Source organism: Leucopleurus acutus, assembly GCF_964270905.1.
Source record: "Leucopleurus acutus genome assembly, chromosome: X".
Lineage (NCBI taxonomy): Eukaryota > Metazoa > Chordata > Mammalia > Artiodactyla > Delphinidae > Leucopleurus > Leucopleurus acutus.
In genome coordinates, this window is record NC_139148.1 from 5,586,428 (window position 1) to 5,604,539 (window position 18,112).

Sequence of the window (18,112 nt, forward strand, 5' to 3'; positions counted from 1 at the left end):
ACTTAGCATAACAACCTAAAGATCCAGCCATGATGTCACAAGTGCCAAAACCCCATCTTTTTTATGGCTGAGTACTATTCCATCGTGTGTGTGTGTGTGTGTGTATGTATACACACACACACACCCCCCACATCTTCTTTATCCATTCATCCCTGAATGGGCACTTAGATTGTCTCCATATATTGGCTATTAATTACACGTGTATTTTTTTTTTTTTTTTACAGAAAGGTGTAAAGATGGACACTCCTAGGAAAACTGAAGTGTAAGTAATGCTGTCTTCCTTTTAAGTGAACAGTGGTTTTGCTTTTTTGGTTTTTTCCACATTAAACTGGTCAGTCTTTGACATACCATGTACCCGTGTGTGTGTGTGTGTGTGTGTGTGTGTGTAAATATGTCTGTGTGTGTGTATGTATACTTAGTATCCTGATAAATTTCCTAAATTACACTCGGAAGTTTTCTATGAAAACATGAAATGATACTTGCAACAGTACATGAACGTTTTCCCTGGTTTCTCTGAATCGTCTGTGTCTAGTAGAATTTAAACGTCAGCCAAAATTTGAAGCGCCTCTGTGATTGTAAAAGTTCTAGTAGCCACGTTAAAAAGGTAAAAAGAAACTAGCGAGATTAATGTAACAGTATATTGTATGTAATACGGTATATCCCAGGTATCAGCTCTACACGGATTGTAAAACGTTGAATGAGATGCTTTATAGCCCACCTCTTTTCCTGTTTAGCCTTGAGGTTAGTGTGTATTTTGCACTTCCGTCACGTCCCAGTTTGGAAGTACCACGTTTCCAGTGTACACTGGCCACGTGTGGAAACGAGCGGTGCGCTGGGCAGCCTGACTCTGATGCTGCTGGTGTGGTGGGTTGACGTGCAGAGGCTGGCCTTTCTCGGGGCCTTCCTTAGTGGGATGGGTTCGCTGTACGAGGCCCTCTTTGGGTTTTATACCGCTGACTTCGTGGCGGTCTGGAGGTACGTACCGAAAGTAACCTTTGCTTCAAGATCTTCATCCAGGTTCCTTCAGTCACGTCAGGCATTTCTCAGAACTACCGAGGGAGTCAGAGTTTTGCAGAACAATCTTGAGGGGTACTGCTCAGGTACTACATAGAATGTCCTTCGGTTTGGGTCGGTCCATACTGCAATGTAGAGGAAACTTTTCCTGTAAAAAGCCGTAGAGTAAATATATTCAGTTTTGTGAACACTGTACGTACGGTCTCTGTTGCCATCATTCAGCTCTGCTGCTGTCCTGTGAAAGCAGCCACAGACACTGTGTGAATGAATGGGCAAGGATGTGTTCTAATAAAACTTTATCCACAAAAGTAGGCAGTGGGCTGAGTTGATCCATGAGCTATTTGCCAAGCCCTGATGGAGAGGCAAGAATGCTAGACTGGAGCAAGTCTTTTTGGTTCTATATGGGGGGAGGAGAAAACGACAGACTGAAAAAGCAACTGAAAGAGACCAAGTCAACTCAGGTTGCCTTCCATTTGTAAAGTCAGACCCTTGATTCTAACGGCATGTGACCCTACATAACCTTGCTTTGCCACCTGTCTTCTACGTGATTGGTTTGGTTGAAGAATGAGTATAAATCGTGAGAGAGAGAGAGGAGAACCTTTCTAGATGCTCTCTTGTACAGCCACCTGCTCCACTCTGACAGGCTGTCATTTCAGGGCTCCATTGTAGGTAAACAGAAGTGCATGTTGTAGAAGAGGATGCCACGTGAAGTCAACCTGAGGGCAGGTGCCCGCTCAGTTTGTTACAAATGTCTGTCCCTTCCAGGGGGACCCTGTTGAGCAACTTATAAATGCTTTGCTGCCTCAGCACCTTCATAGCTTTTTTTTTTTTTCTTTTTAACCAAAACTAGGATTCAAATATGTCTCTAGTTTTTCTCTTCTTCTTACTCTTGGTGTTATTATTATCATCATTACTAGCAGAGATATTACCGAGGCCTTCAAAGAGTGAGTGTGTATTTAGATCAAATAGTGAGTTATGTAAAAATATTTTTTCTATTATTTGTAACTCTACATAAGCTAAATTTTGAGTTCTCATTGTGCCAAATGACAGACAGTTAGGCTGCAGCAAAAATATAGGTAAACTCATTCAGTTCGGATCAATTAAATCCTGCCTGCTCTCTTTTCCTCTTGCCTGCGATGGCATCAGAAAACCTAGGCTGTGTGTAGTCACTGCATTGGGAGGAGGCATCAGTTCTGGTCACTGGCTTGCCCCTGGGTGGCCTTCACACTGCATGGAGTTCCTATCCTCTCTCTTTTTTTTTTCTTTTTTAAAAAAAATTAATTTATTTTTGGCCGCATTGGGTCTTCGTTGCTGTGCGTGGGCTTTCTCTAGTTGTGGCGAGCGGGGGCTACTCTTTGTTGCGGTGCGTGGGCTTCTCATTGCAGTGGCTTCTCTCGTTGCGGAGCACGGGCTCTAGGCGCGCGGGCTTCAGTAGTTGTGGCTCGCGGGCTCTAGAGCGCAGGTTCAGTAGCTGTGGCTCGTGGCCTCAGTTGCTCCGCGGCATGTGGGATCTTCCCGGACCAGGGCTCGAACCCTTGTCCCCTGCGTTGGCAGGCGGATTCTTAAGCACTGCGCCACCAGGGAAGTCCCCCTATCCTCTCTTTTGCGAGGAGAGAAAAGAAAAAGAAGGAAGGAGGGGGCGAGGAGGAGAAGAAGAATTGACTCCGCACTTGGCTTTTATTTTTCCAAATCTTTCTGTCATACATCTGCATTATTGCTTTTTTTTAAAACAAGACTGACATTTTTGGACTCTGGTTCCAGAGCAACGATCTCCCATTTGGACAATGGCAGCCCAGTACCTAATGGTCCCCACAGGAGAGGAGGAGAAGGGGTGGGGACGGTCGGGGGGAGGGGGAGGGCATCGTGGGCTCTAGGAGAAAGGGCACACTCCCGTTCTGTTTTTCATTAACCCTTGACCACACCCACTCCGGACAGCAACTCCAGGATAGGACGTCATAAGCGTGGGAGACAGGCTCGTTGCCCCGTGGAGCCAGGGAACCTCCAAAATGTGTGGCGTCTGGAGCAGACCAATAAGTGGGCAGCCCTCCCAACTAATATTAGTTGAATGCATTTCATCCTTTATTTCGTGACAGTGCAGAAATCTAATTTGCTCTTTCCCCCTGTTTCATTACAGTTGTTAATCAAAGCGTGATAGTGCAGCACGCATCACGTCAAGCATGATGCGAGCGTGTAGGGAAAAAATGAGGACGCCTTCTTACACCTGACCCCGCCCAGCTCCTCCCCTTGTCTTTTCTCCATGAAGACACAGAGGTCCTTGTCCCTTCACACTCCCAACAGCTCTGTCCCCTGTCTGATCTGTTCTTCCCGGAAATGATCACTCCCTGATGGACATTTTGCTTTGTTATTTGTCCCTTCAGTTAAAAATCTGTCCTCAGTGAGAATAAATTGATCTGTTTCGATCGTTGCTGTATCACCAGGCTGGTGTATGGAGGGCTCAGTAAACATGTACTGGATGAATGAGTTGCACTGCATTTATGTAGTCATTTTACCTGGATTCGTTGTTTTCATATATAACTCATGCCACACAGCAGGTATCCAGTAAGTAGTTACTGTTCTGTGTGTGGAATGTAGTTGTCACTTTACGAGCTTGTGGTATCAGGCGGAGAAGTTAGAGAATATTGCCGAGGAGACATCCCTGGCCTTCCATGGTGTTTAATATGTAGGTTATAGGGTATTAAACAATGGATGCAGAATGGAAATGAGAATGTGATTACGGTGTTTATCTGACTTTCTCATATGACAAGGTTCACATCAATGGGGCTCTTCAGAGTTGACTTTTACTGAGAGCGTGTGAGGGAATGCCCAGCGTCTGATACCACTGTGCTGAGCATCTAACATGTGTTAGAGAGTTCATTTGTCAAAATGACCCTGGAAGAAGGCAGGTGCTACTGTTAAGGCTAAATAACGGACTCAGAGAGGGTTATTGATGGAGAGAAATTGTGAGAGTGATCTGGCCCTGGTACCTGTGTTCTTGAGTCAAGTAATATTTCTTGAATCCAGAATAGAGTCTGGCTACAGATAACGTACACAAGATTCTAATAGTGGGCACACGTATGAATTGGAGGCTGATGGCTTCCTGTTTTCCAGTTGAAGCAAAAGGTGGCCTCTTTGGTTGAGAATAGGTTTGGGAGGGCTTTGAAGACAAACCATTTGAAAGGATTCCAGGAGTCTGAGACAGGGATACAGCACAGAGGACAAAACAGACTGGGTCAACTTTGGAAAGCCCAAGGGATGTGAACTCAGTCCCTTCAGGAAGTACGGCCGCCTGAGGAGCTGTAGAGAGATGCACAGGTAGCTGCGGGCTTAACTCAGCTAGAACCAGGAGTCCTCTTCCTAATTGTGGTAAAACCCATGACATAAAGTAAGTCCTCACGCTTGGAGAATGGTGACCCTGATTTTGTTTTTTGTTTGTTTGTTTTGGCGCTCATCGGAAGACATGGCTGTTTTATCTTTGAATCATCCCAGAGCGCTTTGCAGCCAGTCTGTATGTTTCTCTCCCCAAGATGATGGCCTTATTTGGTTTGGTCTGGTTGGCGTCCTTGGCCTTGGCTAATGTCTGTGTTTCAAGCTCTTCTTCGTTTTCCACGCTTCCCCGATTACTCAGCTGCGCGGTGCATTGTTTCAGCTCCAGTCCCATTAATCAGGCTCTTGCCAACGTTTCACAGCTTGGGAAGAATTTTTACTCAAAACATTGAAAACCAGCATTTCACGGAATTCAGCTGTGGTTAACAATGGGCGGCCTTGTTGGTGGGGACCACATTCAAAGTTAATGGGCTTGAAGGAGCCTCTTGGGGTCATCAGCAGCTGAGGGTGCAATTAGGATGCTCGGGGCCGGCTCACCAGCCCTAGAGACAGCTTCGCCGGCTCGGACACGTTCTCAGGGCCCGGGATGGGGAGAAGCAAGCACATGTCCATCCTACTATTGTGGCGGCTCCCGATCAGATGCAGGGATTTGCAGTGGGAGGAAAATCGGGGATTGTGCCCCGCCGCTCGCTCACGCTGAGGTCACACTGGCCTGATTTTCCCCCCCTGCCACGGAACAAAGCCCTCTAATAAATTTATTAAGTCCAAGTTATTTGCAATTCATGTGCTCTTTGCAAATCAGGAGTAGATGATGAGGACGATGCCCTCTTCACACAAAAGAATCTAAGCATGGGGAGAATTTAGGCAGCGAAGGAGGGCAGCGAGTCCTTCTAAATCATCTTACAAGCCCTTCAGGTAGGTTTTTATGCAAACCAGATGCAACGTTCTTTTTCTCTTCTGACTCTGGATAGCTAGGGTTTGGTGGGGGCGGGGGGAGTTTCTGACTGTTAAATTCAGGATTATATTTTACATATCACGACATACCGTGCCGTTCGTTTAAACCGTCTCAGCAAATTACTGATGAAGGCATCACTTAAATTTCCTACCATCCTAAACATTTCATTTCCTGACCTCTACAGATGGAATTTTTTAAAAAGTAGTAGGCTTTGTTTCTCAGAGCACTCTTAGGTCTACAGAAAAATTGAACAGAAAGTCCAGCGTTCCTGCGTACTCTGCTTCCTCCCTCTGGTCACTCTATTATTAACATCTTGAGTTAATTTCATCCATTTTGTTAAAATTGATGAACCACGATTGATACATTATTGTTAGCTAAAGTCCCTAGCTTACATCAGGGTTCACTTTTTGTGCTGAGCGTGCTGGGGGTTTGGCCAAATACACCATATCCCGTGTCCACCATTACAGTGTCCCGTGTCCTCGGCACTCTACCTGTTCACCCCTCCCTCCCCTCTAGCCCCTGGCAACCACCGATCTTTTCACCATCTCTGTTTTCTTTTTTTTTTTTTTTTTTAGTTTTTAAATCTGTAAATTTTGCCATCTGAATATTTTTCTTTAATCAACGTCCCTGAAATTGACCAACACCAGGAGATTGCAACAGTAGTTTCAGGTTCAGATCATATATTCGTCTGTCATATGTAACATGGTTTTTAAAAACAATCCACTTTCATCAAATGTTAATGGGCTTATTTTTTTCTTTAATAATAATGAAAATCATTAAGGATCCCTAGACAAGTGGCAAAAAATTATAGCGTGTACTGGAAAGAAAATATAAATTATGGGATCATTTGTGATTTTAATTTAAAGAAATAGGTCCTGAAGGACTTGGATAAAATACGACTTTAAAAATGTGTACGAACCGTTACATAAGTGTCATGTTTAGAAAAACACATAATGCATTAAAAATTTTTTTTTAATTGAAATATAGTTGATTTACAGTGTTGTGTTAGTTTCTTCTGTACAGCAGAGTGATTCAGTTATGCATATATATCCATTCTTTTTCATATTCTTTTCCATTATGGGTCATCCCAGGATATTGAATATAGTTCCCTGTGCTCTACAGTAGGGCCTTGTTTATCCATCCTATATATACTAGTTTGCATCTGCTAACCCCAAACTCCTGATCCATCCCTCCCCCACCCCCCTCCCCCTTGGCAGCCACAAGTCTGTTCTCTCTGTCTGTGAGTCTGTCTCTGCTTTGTAGATAGGTTCATATGTGTCGTGTTTTAGATTCCACATATAAGCGATATCATATGGTATTTGTCTTTCTGATTTACTTCACTTAGTATGATCATCTCCAGTTGCATCCATGTTGCTGCAAATGGCATTATTTCATTCTTTTCTCTGGCTGAGTAGTATTCCATGGTATAGATGTACCACATCTTCTTTATCCATTCATCTGTTGATGGACACTTAGATTGTTTCCATGTCTTTACTATTGTGAATAGTGCTGCTATGAACATTGGGCTGCACGTATCATTTTGAATTATGGTTCTGTCCGGATATATGCCCAGGAGTGGGATTGCTGGATCATGTGGTAATTCTATGTTTAGTTTTTTAAGGAACCTCCATACTGTTTCCATAGCGGTTGCACCAATTTACATTCCCACCAACAGTGCAGGAGGGTTCTCTTTTCTCCACACCCTTTCCAGCATTTGTTATTTGTAAACTTTTTAACGACGGCCATTCTGACCCTGGTGTGAGGTGCTACCTCATTGTAGTTTTGATTTGTATTTCTCCAGTACTTGGCGATGTTGAGCGTCTTTTCATGTGCCAGTTGGCCATCTGTATATCTTCTTTGGAGAAATGCCCATTTAGGTGTTCTGCCCAATGTTTGATTGGGCAGGCCTGCTCTGCACCAGTGTCCTGCAGAATGCCTCAGCCTCACATCCCCTGCTTGGGGGCCTGGGAGGCCACCAAGTTGTAGACATGACAGCTGGTAGATAAGCAGGACCACCGAGGATGAGTGGGCAAGAGATACATCTTTGCTGTGTGGAGTCACTGAAATGGGAGCGCTTCTTAGATACCGTGTCATAGTCTACCTTGTCCTCACGAATCATAATAATTGGTGTATCTGCAGCTTTTCCTTTGTATGTTTGGTTTTCTGGTACTCTCCTCCGAGTAAGTTGAGGATAGATTCTGGTTTACTCTTCCCAGGAGCTTATAAAGTAATTTTCTGCTTTGCACTTAACTAATGTCTCAGCAATAAATTAGGGAATAACCCCAAAGCAAAAAGAATAGTGATTCAATTGTTGTGATATATTTATCTCACAAAAAATGTGATATATGTATATTACATATTATACATATTGTATATTTATCACACATACACACAGGCATACCTGTATGTCTGTACCTCATAAATTAGGAAATACATATGTATTTGGAATAAAGAGAGAACGAAATTAGTGGATTGTTGGCTTATTAGTTTTTCCTTCTTCTCAGGTTTTCAATGATTTATTTCTAGCTTTTTATAACTTTGAATTTAACTGAGTTTTAGATCCAGTTGCTAAGTTTTTAAGGAAACAGTGTTGGCTGTAATAGATGTTTTACAAAAGTAATGAACAGCAAATTGAAAATATGTTGCCATGTGCATTGAAACTCAGTCTGCAGCCTTGACTGCAGCCTGGATGTGTAATAACAATGCATACGGGTTATTGAATCGCGGTCATGAGGCTCCCAGTGAAACAGGTTGTTCTACAGATAAAAACACGGAAATGTATCACAGGTGGTTTCATCTTTACAAGACATTTTGTTTTTGCATGACATTGGTGATGGGATACTTTTTAGCATCCATAAAATCATCAACAGTTGTCTGCTCTGGGGACAGTAGCAAAACAGAGGGCTCTGGTGGAGAAAGGAAAGCTCAGCTCCACTAAAAAGACTGACATGGCCAACATTCCCTTGACTTTCATGCTACCACCATGGGAAGGCTGGTCTTACAGGGGAGCGACTCCCCATATCACTAACGAAACCAAAATCGGACAGGAAGGCACAGACATCTCACTGTACATAACACACCATGTAAAATGACACAATTGAACCTTAACTGCCTTTTGACAGTAAGTGCAAATAGGGTCTCTATTCATACAGAAAGGCACTCATTACAGATTAAAACCAAGTGATAAATTGTCTGCCAGAGACACACCTAAAACAAATTGATCGAAACATTTAGGAAAAGTGTCAGCAAGCATAAATAAACTATGACTGTGCTTAATCATCATGGGTAAAACCTTTAGAAATACAGGGAGTAGGGGAGGCGGAGACCTCCAGAGATCATGTAAACAAAGTTTGGAAACTTGGTAGAAGACCCAGATAGAATAATTAGCAGCATTTAGCGTGTGTGTCTGTATATTTAATACCCGTGAGCCGAGCTAGGCAGACCACGCCTTCCCCTCCAGGACCCACAAAACATTTCCAAATTTGGCTTTATATTTGGCCACAAGGACACCCCACAATCACTCAATAAAGGGAGCAGTAGTAGACACCACATTCTATGACTAGGGAACAATAAAATTAGAACTTAATAACAAAAAAGTGTAATAAAATCCTAAGTGGGTGTGTTCCTTTAAAAATAGCACTCTTTAAGTAGTGAGTTATTTAAGAGGGCATTTAGAGATTAAGGACATTCAAACAAGGGAACATTTAAAATGTAATTGCAAGTTATTTAGAAAATAACGGTAGAAATCAAAACGAGCTGGGCATGGTTAGTGGTGGGCTGGTAACTTTAACAGTTGCTTTTCTGGGTGTATTTCAAGCACGAGTGGTGTTTGTGTATTCATTTATATTAATGAGTGAGAGAAAAATAACAGGGAAAGTACACATCGGAACTTTACTTGTGCATCCCCCAGCTGAGCAATTTGTTTGCTGAGTTCGGTAGTTAATAAACTTCAAATACTGGGAGATATGTCCTCCATTTTTTTGTGTTTGTTACTCACAGGGTAATGGCTGAAGACTCAACACTCTTTTTGTGATTAATCTGCACTATTATTATTTTCTCCAGCATTTTCTTCAGGAAATCAACAAAACAATAAAGTCCTGATTTGTAGCACTTGCCAGTTTCTGTGGTGGAAATGCCCCCACCATGGCCGATCTCAAGCTCCCACCATGGTCACTGGACACAGAAATGGCAGGAGATGGACAGTAGCCGCCAATATGTAGTGTTTCCACCATAGACACTGCCCAGTAACCTCCAAAGCAGGGATAACAAGTAGGGAGATGATGAGAGAATTACAGCATTTGTTTATTTATTACTATGGTTTTAATAGAGTTTTGACTGAAAGTTTATGTAAGTTAATTTTTAATAATGACAGCATTGAACAGCAGGCTCCCCGAATTCCTGAACATTTGATAAATCTGTGTGAGCTAGCTCCAGACGTCACCGGCAGACAGTCCAGTCCAAAGGGTCCTTAGAAGGAGAAAATTCCAGTCCAAAGCTTCCTTAGAATTGTTTTAATTTCTAATTCGATAAAATACACGTTACAGTAATGTGACTAGATAGCCCTAAAAATAGGAGGAAGGAACAATTAATAAAGTTAAAAACAAGAATAGTACTTAGAAAATAGGAAGACAGGGTAGAATTTATAAACGAATACTCTGCCAGTTTCTTTCAAAAATGTGCAACGTACACAACTAAAATCTGACGATACTCTCCTTGTTCCCATTGATCCCCGGTCCTCTTAAGAGAGAAGGTGCTGGACGTGGAGAACAGAACGCATAAGGCCAGAACAGGAAGTAGGGGAGTGTTTGTAGGAGATTATGGGGTAGATTCATATGACTCTGTAGAGTTACCTGCTGTTCACCTGTTCGGGAACTAAAGTCGGTTTAAGTGCCGAGTATTTTGGCCTAATTCTTCTTTTTTTTTTAAATAAATTTATTTATTTATTTATATTTTTGGCTGTGTTGGGTCTTCGTTGCTGTGCGCGGGCTTTTTCTAGGTGCAGCGAGCGGGGGCTACTCTTCGTTGCAGAGTGCGGGCTTCTCCTTGTGGTGGCTTCTCTTGTTGCAGAGCACAGGCTCTAGGTGTGCGAGCTTCAGTAGTTGTGGCACACGGGCTGAGTAGTTGTGACACACGGGCTTAGTTGCTCCGCGTCTAAGTGGGATCCACATCCTGGTGGGATATTCCTGGACCAGGGCTCGAACCCGTGTCCCCTGCATTAGGAGGTGGATTCTTAACCACCGCACCACCAGGGAAGTCCCTTGGCCTAATTCTGAGAGCTTGGAGATGATATAGTTCCCCTGTGGTCAGAGTATTAGAGGTGGCTCAGTACAGCTTCACATGGTCCATGCTGGGTGCCCCTCACCAAGAGTGTAAGTCCTGGATCCAGTTCCAAGGATGTGGAAAGACTTGACTCCAGCAGCGGTAGGATCAGCTTGTACCAATCTGGCTTGTTCAGCTCTCCAACCTGAGCTGACCAAACTAAGTAGTTTAAGAAATCCAAACTCTTTGCCCAGACTTATTTACTTGGGTGCAGAGGAAAGGGGAGGAGCAGATGGACCCAGGGGGCACTGGGAAAGGGGAGGAGCAGGTGGACCCAGGGGGCACTGGGAAAGGGGAGGAGCAGATGGACCCAGGGGGCACTGGGAAAGGGGAGGAGCAGATGGACCCAGGGGGCACTGGGAAAGGAGAGGAGCAGATGGACCCAGGGGGCACTCTGTGGCTCGTGGTCACAGTGCTGGGCATCCTCGGGATCCAGGGCTCTGCGAGGGATGCGGGTGGTTGCCGTGGATACAAGTGACTTGGTCTCTCTTGGCTGGGCTGCAGCTGGGTACCTCCCACAGATCCATGTTCTGGGGAATTCCCAGGGCAGAGTCAGGGTTCAAAGCACCCTCCACACAACAAGCCAGCAGTGTCCACTGCAGCAGCCTTGGTTCTGCACAGAGCCCAGTGTTTGCTCATTTCTTGGTTTTCTTGAGTCTTGTCTCATTAGGTTTGGGAGGTTCCTTCTCATTGTCTTATTCCAGGACGAGATGACCATATTCACCTGGATGATTGTTTCATGTTGGTTCCAGTGAATTTCTCCATGCAGTTTATGATAAGCCAAGGATTAGTAGGTTGTCGATTTACATTTGCTGTCCTAGAGCTGGTCTTATAGTCTGGAAACAAACTTGAGAATTACTAGCAGAGTCTAATTTCCTAAGGCATGGTGCACATTGCAGAACCTGTAGATGAAATCCTGTGTACCCCAGTCTAAGTGAGGAAAAGGGAGAGGGAGGGAGAGAGAAATATAAAGGATAAGTAAGAATGTAAAATTGGAATATAGACGGAAAACTGTAGAATATTTATGAGGTGAAATGTTAGGAAAGTGTAAACAGACTGTTGTCATGGTCCCAACTGAAAACAATTGTCAGAGCCTCCCTCCACTCTCTGCTCACACAGTGACAGATGGAGGTTATTCCGCAGGTAATTTTCCCCCATAATATAGGGAAAGTGAAATTTCTATGCTATTGAACTTTAAAGGAACAAGTAATCCCGATGGTACTAAAACTGACCAAGGCCTTATAAAAAGAAGGAGTAGTTGTATTAAATATTATGAAGGTAGATTAACTCTGATATTAAAATCTGACAGTGATCACAAAGTAAAAAAGTTATATGCATAAAATGTGTCATCTCAGTTATATAAATATTAACGCAAACTCTGTAAGTGAACATTTAAACCAGCAGTATATTAAGAAGTAATACCTCATGATGAAATAACGTCTATTTTAGGAATACCAGCATGATTCAGTATTAGGAAATGTATTAATGTAATTCCTGACATTATTAAGTTAAATGAAAAAAATAACTTTGGTGCTTCAGTAAGTGCCAAAAAAATTTGATAAAATTCAACCACTATCTCAGACAAAAGTTCTAGGTAAAATAGACATGAAAGTAATAAAAATAACTTCAACCTAATGCCTAACTATGTCTTGATGGTGAAAGAAACATTCCACTAGAGTCAATAAGAAAGAAGGGTGCCTGATGTCATTTTTATTATTAACATCAGTGTGGAAGTATTAGCCAATACAGTTGTTTAAAATTTTGGAAATCAGAATTAACATTTTTTAAAGATAGGAAAGCCAAAAGAATTCATTATGATAATGATAATGGACTATATGATAATGATAATGATAACAGAAAACACAAGCATGTTAAATAAGGTGGCCAGTTACAAGAGAAGCATACGTATGTAAATATGACATGAAGAATAAAGAGAATGATAATGATGAAAATTTAAATGGTATCTACTGTTCATTTAGTGCTTACTTTGTCGCAGGACTTCTTCTGGGCATATTAGTGGCACTGCGTTTAAATATCTTTCACAACCCCGTGAGATAAATATTGTTCTCATTGTACCGGCCAGAGATGTTACTCACCATAAATACTGATGAATGCCTATGATGACAACCGTCCATGGTGATTATAAGAGAATAGTCTTGGGAAATAGGTAAATGCTAGAGAATGCAAATGATAGGTTTGGGAGAAAACAATAATAAAATTTTTTTCACATAGTGTTTATGGGATATCCTGGTAGAGGTGCCTCAGAAGCATTAGAAAGGCAGTTCTAGGGCTCACGTGGCGAGTGAGAGTTGGGTTCATACATTTGGAAATCATCACCTTACTGACAGTGATGCTAGGTTTTCATTTGAAGATTTAATGTGTGAGTTATTTCTTTTTATAATCAATTTAATACTTAACATTCATATTGGCTTCTAACAATGGGCAGAGTTCAGGACTGAAAATTAATTACATATTTTAAACTTGGTGGAATATTTTAATATTATGACATTTTATCTAATTGATTTATTTTTATACGTATTTAAGTTAGAAGTGTATGTGCACTTATACTACTGCCTGCGTGGAAAGGTGTATATATATATATATATTTTTCGAATACTAGAATATTGGAATATATATATATATATTCAAATACTGAACATATATTTGTATTCAAAAACTGGATTGTAACTATATCCGCTAACAGATCATCTTTTTTTTTAAACCACTTAGTATGATATTTAGAAACATGAGCTGCTGATAATAAAATGCATCTAGAGCATATTAATGGCTAAAGAATATTTTATGTATACTTTGAAAAAAATTCAGTCTTCAACTTTGGGGCAATAAAGTGGTTCATTTATTTCCCTAAAATAAGCAATGTTACGGCAGCTACTTTTCATGAACTTTGAATATTTGTCTGAAGTGTTTCAACAGAAGATCCTAGAATCAGAATTTCTCTTTCATTAGTTATGCTTTTTAACAATAACATGAGTTTATTTTTTAATATACAGAAGTACAGTGAAAAGAGAAAATGATTCCTAATATCACCGTCCAGATGACATCACTGATACTTTAAGAAGTAGACACATGTTTAAAAATTCATAGAGCACTAAAACATTGAAAATGACAAGTGGCAACTTCTTTTCCTTTTCTTGAAATACGTACATTGGAGAGCTGTGCATAGGAGCATATGCAAATCTAGCTCGCTGTGTACATGGCTGTGAATTATTGAAGAGCCCCTACCCAGGGGTGGGAAATATTTCTAGATTAAGTCAGCTTCCCAGAAGCGGCTACCTAGTTTGTTGTTCTCCAGTGCTTTGGGCTCCACCATCTGGAATGTTCTTTCTTTTCTGTGTGTTCCTTAGCTGCTCAGTAACAGGAAAATACACCCTTTGAACAGATTTCTCAGTTTCTCTGCTTCCTGTGCATACATAGCTGGGGATGCCGAGGCTCACGTTTACATTTTGAACGAAGTCGTTCTGTTTTATTCCAGACTGGTAACACTTTTGCCAGTACAACTGTCTCGAAATCTTGGAGGGTCTCCTATGAATTGGATTCCACGCTGGCGCTAGAATGGAATTAGCACTTCTCTTTGAGATACACTTTCCTCTTGGACTCAGTCACTACTTTGGGTATGCAAGGCTATGCTAGAACAATGCCCTCACCTTCTCAGTAGCTATTTTGCCCAGCCAACAGGTTCTACTAGATTTCCGAAGCCTTAATACAGGGTCTTAGTGCTACACTCCTGCTTCGGTCTTTACCCTGAGGCTACAGCTTTCTGGTAGTTTGCTGGATTTTTTTTTTCCCCAGGGTTTTAACCTTTTGGGGGAATCATTTTCTCACTAAACAAGGTGGTGTTAAGACACATATTTGTTTTCCAGTTTTGCTGTTCCCAGAATCTCTATTTTCTCTAAATTCTGTCTCCAAGTTAACCTGCTGTTTCTGCATCTATTCCTTTTTATAGCAGTACCTTCTCATACACAGTTAGTAAGGGCCAGCTGCCTCTTACAGTAATTTGCATAAAGCTCTCTGTCCCAGTGCAACAATTTCTTAGGTACATTTTCTGTCTTGTAAAGTTACCAGAGACAACAGGTCAACCAATGCATTGATTGTGACTGCAAAACATGATCACAGTTTTTTCCAGTCTCTTAGAACAGTTCCCTTGGCATTTTTACAGCCTCCTACATTCTCAGAGATTCTCGGTTGACCGTTCCATCGTGATCATGTTTGTTGTGGGTAGCGGTGTCCAGAGATTTTACTTTTACTTATGGGACATGAACAGATGCTTCTCAACACCTTTCCCCTTGTGTTTACTATGGAATGGGTTTTAAGTACTGTTTTCTTGAGCCCTTGGATTCAAGGAGGGTTGGTCTCTGCCTTCCTGGGACGTGCCATTCTTTGCGCAGCAGAATTCGACTCTTTTCTGTAGGGGATGGCTTCTCCACCCCGGAAGGTGCTACTCTCAGGTATCTGATTGTTCTCTGAATTCAAATGAAACCCTTGGAGTCTTTCCTTTCATTACACAGTCAGCTTGGTTCTCCTTCTGGCCACACTGCTTCCCCTGAGTTTCCACAACCCCTCGCAGAAAGTGAAAAGGGGAGGGAGACTTGGTATCTGGTCCCAGCTTTCCTTCTCCGAGGGAGGGGAGGTAAACTTCGTGTGGGGCTCTCTGGGTGGCCCAACTCGCTGAGAAGATCTTGAATGACTTGATTTCTCTTTAGTCGTCCTTTCCCCTAAGTTCCTGATTGCCAGAAAAGCAAGGGAAAGGAAAGAACTAGAGCTGTATTCCTTTCCCATTCTCTCATCTCACCATGGACTCCATTGGTCTTTTCATGTCTTCGATAGTACATCATCTTCACCAAGGAGCTTGTCTTCTTGAAAAACTTCATCCACTCCCTCCCGGGCCAAATTCTTCGTCCGTCCTAATGCCACTCTTAAAAGTTGAGGGTAATTGTGGATCATTTCACGGGTTTAGTCTTACTAAACTCTCTCCTTCCTTAAAGGAGGAAGAGAGGAGAGGCCACATGGAGCTGCACCCAGCAGAGCTTTGCAGACAGCACGAGAATGTCAGACTAGAGGACATGCTGCTCGTAAATCCTTCCCTTTGTTGGAGCGCTGTGGGTATTAGGGAGTGGGCTGCTTAGGGGTTGGTCTGTGTGTCTTTAAATTGCAGCCTTGCTTATGCTGTCCCCCTTTTTCCCCCCTATTACAGCTTATCTGTTGAAGAACCTGGGTTGTTTGAATTGTAGTGTTCTCCACAGTCTGAGTGTTACTTACTGTATATTTAAGCTGTGGTTAATCAGATTGTTCTCTTCCCTGCGGTTCCAGATGATTATCAGGTGAATTCAGAGGCTCGATCGAAATCCCATTTGGTCCATTGGGCAGGACTATAGCTGGCGTTAAATTCTTTCATCAGGAGATGCATGTTTTCTGGCTTTTAATCTTTTTGCTCTTATCAGCATTTGGTATTCAATGCCTATATCCATGAATTCATTGAGGCCTGCAAAATGGTGATATTCTAATCTGATGACTTTATTTATTCATTTATTTAACGGTAGTAAAAGTATAACTCTCTGCTAACATTCTCTTGCTTACATGGAGAAAGCAAGATATACATTTAGATTTTCAAGGTAATAAATTGGCCACCGCTCATACTCACAGTGCGATCAACTAGTTTTATTTTTTAAATATATTCATAAATTCACGGATCTAAATATATTTGTTGGGCTTCACTCATTTACAAATCTGTCCTTACTGAAGCTCAGACTGGCTCAGCTGCGGCCAGTGCAAGTTCCTTCAACTTGGCCACTGCGTCTTTTTGACAGAACCCTGCTAGTCTTTGGTATCTTTATTTCTGTGATCTGTCCAGATGTTCTAGTCTCATCTTAAGCAGTCATTTCTCTAAGAAACTCTGTCTTCTTGAAATAGGCAGTGGTATACCGAAACCAAAATGTGAGTGCTGAGAAGGGCCATTGCCACTCAGTCGTGCCTAAGAAGTTTCACGTAGTTGAAACATCTGTATGAAACTTGAGCGTTCATCCTAATGTGTCTGTGGCAGTTCTCCCGCCTGTCTGCCTCTCTCATGGTTGTATGTTTACGTCTGAGAGGCAGACGACTCATCACTTTAGTTCACACGCCTTCAGATCAAGAGGGGCTGCACCCAAGTAAACCTGTCAAGTAAACCTTACTTCTCACTAGTGTGGTGAAGCCTAACCTGACTCGCCGCAAAGAGAAGTGCTTTCCCTCTGTTCCTTGGTGACTTTCCTGATATATATGGAGGGAGGGAGGGAGGTGAGTAGGGGGATATACAGGTGGACACAGAGATAGGTGGGTGGATAGTAGATCTTTCTGTTGATTGCAGTGATCTGTTTATAGGTATGACACACTCATTCTTCTTTTTTTTTTGTATCCCCATTACTTGACACCTAGTAGGAGCTCAGCAACCTTCGTGGACTGAAGGAGTAAACTTTGTTTCCAGAATTATTTAGAAACATTATGTGAGATTATCATACTAAGTGAAGTAAGTCAGAGAAAGACAAATACCATATGATATCACTTATATGTGGAATCTAAAATATACAAGTGAAGCTATATACATAACAGAAACAGACTCATGGATGTAGAGAACAAATGTATGCAAAGGAGGGGAGGGATAAATCAGGAGGTTGGGATTAACAGATACACACTACTCTATATAAAATAGATAAACAACAAGGTCCTACTGTATAACACAGGGAACTATATTCAATACCTTGTAATAACCTATGATGGAAAAGAATCTGAAAAAAAAAAAACATATATATATCTGAATCACTTTGCTGTACACCAGAAACTAACACAACCTTGTAAATCAACTATACTTCAATTAAAAAAAAATTCATGTGGAATTTTGTAAAAAGGAAACCTATATTATAGAATCACTTATTATTAAATGCATGTTATGACTGTTTTAAGTATATGTCATCCATCTGTGAAATGTATATTTCACCTCCATTTGAGGAACCTAAAAATAGAGATGGGAATAGGTGAGGAAACTCAAGTCTGTGACCAATCTTTATATTTAATTTGGTTTTTAAAGTCTGTTAGTTCTTTCTTTATTTATGTACGTATGTGTGTATGTATGTATGTTTGGCTGTGTTGGGTATTCATTGCTGCACACAGGCTTTCTCTAGTTGCATCGAGCAGGGGCTACTCTTCATTGCAGTGCGTGGGCTTCATTGCAGTGGCTTCTCTTGTTGCGGAGCACGGGCTCTAGGCACGCGGGCTTCAGTAGTTGTGGCACATGGGCTCAGTAGTTGTGGCTCGCAGGCTCGGTAGTTGTGGTGCACGGGCTCAGTTGCTCTGCGGCATGTGGGATCTTCCCGGACCAGGGCTCGAACCCGGGTCCCCTGCATTGGTAGGCGGATTCTTAACCACTGTGCCACCAGGGAATTCCCAGAGTCTGTTAGTTTTGAACATCCCTTTTAGTTAGTTTTGGAAGAAAATTCTGGGGTATAGGAA

General features: G+C 42.0%; 1 long non-coding RNA gene across 1 annotated transcript in view; it reads left to right on the top strand.

Annotated features, from left to right (window-relative positions):
* Positions 1-224: 224 nt before the first annotated feature.
* Positions 225-18,112, top strand: part of LOC309978095 — a 202,034-nt gene continuing 184,146 nt past the window's right edge. The window contains exon 1 of the long non-coding RNA XR_014327110.1: positions 225-262. This is a non-coding gene — a long non-coding RNA (uncharacterized lncRNA). The remainder of the gene's footprint in view (positions 263-18,112) is intronic.